The sequence below is a fragment of the Balaenoptera acutorostrata genome, chromosome 2 (assembly GCF_949987535.1).
Source record: "Balaenoptera acutorostrata chromosome 2, mBalAcu1.1, whole genome shotgun sequence".
In the NCBI taxonomy this organism is placed as follows: Eukaryota; Metazoa; Chordata; class Mammalia; order Artiodactyla; family Balaenopteridae; genus Balaenoptera; species Balaenoptera acutorostrata.
Window position 1 is genome coordinate 163,415,408 of NC_080065.1, and position 3,609 is coordinate 163,419,016.

A 3,609-nucleotide genomic window follows, 5' to 3' on the forward strand; every position below is an offset into this window, starting at 1 on the left:
ATTATGACTGTGTGCACAGGAGAATTACCCCTGTACCTGAGCCTCAACCTTCTGGGGGAAAGGGAACTAGATACGTTACTTTGTACTTACCTTTGTAGCAATATCATGTTGCAGATGGGTGACAGACAGTGATAACAAATAGCACAGCCAGACTTGCTTCCTGCATGATCATGACAGGGAGAGACACAAGAGATGGGAGACTGCTGTTCCACAAGGAGTCTCTGTAGAATTTTGCGGCAGCCAGGTGTTGCCTAAGTCTGGAAAGTCTGATCTCCCTTGGTCTTCCATGGGATGGGTAGTTAGTGTGGAGGGGAGATAGAGATTGCCCAGTCTTCTGAATTAATTTTTTCTTTATATTTGGGGTATTGGAGCAATTAAAAATGTCTGGTTTCAGGTTTTTTTTTTTTTTTGGTTTCAGGTATTTTTATTCATGTGAAGTGTATATGATTCTCTTGAGATAAGGTTTTAAGCTAAAATATTCCTTGTTTTAGTTTCTGAACTCTACAGATAAATGGGGACTTTGCTGGTGTAGTCTTTTTATAGGTTTAATAAACCACTTGAGCCTATATCAGTCATTTTAGTGTCTGACATGTTTGGAACTATCAGTGCTTTGTTGGTTTATGGCTTAAATTCTTTTTCTGGTCCGTTTCCTTCTTCCCTTCCCCCCACTTTAAACATTTTCCTGTAACTTGGCTAACAAAAAACCAAGACTGATTCAAAGCCTCCCAGAGTGTTTCTCTTAAACGCATCAGCTGGTGCCAAATGAAGATTCTTAGGAGTGATTATTAATTATGAAGGGCACAGTTGTGGTACTGTCACTGATGATAATAATAATGGATTTTTGGCCTAGAGTTTTGACCTACTTCACCAGTGTTTTACCGTTGACTGCCCCTCTATGCTGCTTCCAAAAGTGATAGTGTGTGATAAGATTTTTACTTTCACTTATAAAGTTTGTTTTCTTTTTTAAGTGAGTCCTGTTCTTCCTTTTTCTTTCACCAGAAATGAAATCCCAGGTAAGTACAAGTACTCAAATATTTGATCAGTAAGTCACAGTTATCTCCAGTACATTAAATAACTTTCATCAAAAAACATGTTATAGGTAAAAAGCTCTGGAGGACCTGCTATGTATATGATTATTATGTTTCAGACCTTCTAGGGTGTTATATATAATAACTTGTCTTCTGGACGTGGTCTTGAAGTCTTTATGGATTCAGCCTCAGTAGTAGCGAACTGCACTGCTACTTGGTTTGGAGTATAAATTAGACTTTAGCCCTCCTGGAGGTTGAGTTTTTGGTATTAAAAACCATAGGAATGAAAAAAAAAAAACCCATAGGAATGAAATTATTGTATTTCAACAAAGGATTGAGGGCTTGAGGCTTAAACAAGCCAACATATGAATATATGTTTTTATCTTGCTGTACTGCACATATGCTGTCTAGAAACAGATATTTTGTCTGCTAGTAGTGTTCTAGATTCTGTCTTTCCCAAGCGCTGAGGCAGTGCATCTATTCTGTAGTTGCAGCTGATGCCTGAATGTATCCTAGCTGACAAATGATTGATTAATAAGAACTTGAATTTCGGAAAGATTTGTACTGTTAACCAAAATCTGAACAAGGAGTCTCAAATGTAATTCTTAGCCAGAATTACATGTTAATGAACGATTTAACAGTGTAAATCAAGGAACATCAGTGTAGGGATTTCTTTTAATTTATTTTTTACCTGCTTGAAAGAATCAGTTAAAGGTTGCCAGCTTGGTTGCAGATGAACGGACGTTTGAAGTTCACCACACTACTTCATGTGGAACAGGAGAATAGACTTCCAGCGCCCTCAAGGCTGTGACCTTGCAGCCATTTTACATAGCACAGCATCCCCCTAGAGGGATGAACCTTTCCCTGCCCGAAAAGTAGCCGCTCTTCTTGAAGCTTTGCTTTTTGTAACAGGCTTTTGTTTCCAGGTGACATGTCTGTGGAAGACTTAATTCTGAATAGAGATATAGATATTACTGGAAACTAATTGTTTTTTTCTATTATACTCTGCTTTATCAAAAAAGTAAAACATTTACATTGTGCTACAGAAATTCAGATGTTGTCTTGCAATCTTTAAACAATAAATGAATGATTTGCCCTTAAAAACAAAAAACAAAAACCAAAAAAACTTCATTGTGATTTTGTTTGGGATTATTTTAATCCTGTAAATTAAATGGGAAAGAAGTTAAATCTTTATTATATTGCCTTTTAGCCAGAAACTTGGTAGATAGATAGATAAATCCATTTATCTTCAAATCTCATTTTTAACTCTAATAAAAGTGTAACCATTTTCTTCAAATAATATGTTAATATATTTTGTGAAGGTCATTTCCAAATATTTTATATTTACATTCTTCTTTCTGATGTTTCTTAGATATTCTTTGCTACTCTTTCTCTGACTTTTTTTGGTATAATAGTAATATATGTTTCTGGTAGAAAAAAATGAGAAGAAATCAAGAGAAAACAACCTAAATATAATTCTAATAGTCAACACCCAGATTCCAATACAGTTAACTTTTTGGTGTACTCACTCAATGCTTTTTATATTCTTATGTATGTGTATTTTTATATTTCTTATGTAAATGAGATATCATACTGTTCTGTAACTTCTTTCATCTACTATACAAGGAACATCTCATGTCAGTGTATGCACTTCATTGCTGGATGCTATTCTGTTATACAGATGTACCTTAATTTATTTAACCAGACCTTTACTGGGGACCTTTGTTATTGTTTCTAACTTTCCAGCATGAAATCATTCTGTGATAAAGCTCTTTTTACCTCCTCAATTCCAAAGAGCCTTGACATTTTATTAAGTATCGGATATATACAAAAGAATATTTATAAAATAAATGTTTAAGGACAAAAAAAGTAACAAGGACATGATCACTTGTGCACCTACTGTCCCATTTAAGACATAGAACATTTAAGCCCCTATGTGTCCCTCTCCAATCCCATCCTTCCTAATCATTCTATATATACATCTGTTTGTGTATGTATATATACATATATATGTATGTATATATGATTTTTGCATGCTTTTGAACTTCATATAATTGGAATTTACCATATGGGTCTTTCTGGGACATACTTTTTCCACTTAATAACATGTTCCTGAGATGCATCCACGTTGTTGCAAATAACTACAGTTTATTCATGTTTATTTCTGTATAGTATTCAATTATATGAATATACCAGAATTTTACTGCATTCTACTGTTGGTGAATATCTTGGTTATATCTAGTTTTTGCTCTTACAGATATGCTACTATGAACATCTTGTACCTACCGCCCACTACATGTGTACAAGAGTTTCTCTAGGCCAAACATCAGAGAGTAGAATTGCTGAGTCAAAAGGCATGCATACCTTCAACCTAATAGATAATGCAAATTATCTTCCAAAATGGTTGAAATAAATTGACTCTCCCACAAACACTGTATAAGAATTCAGTGGTTCCACATCTCTAATTCTTGGTATTCCACACTGAAAAATTTTTGTCAAGCAGATGAGATTGAAATAATATGCCACTGTGGTTTTAATTTGCATTTCCCTGATTACAAATGAAGTTGAACATATTTTCATA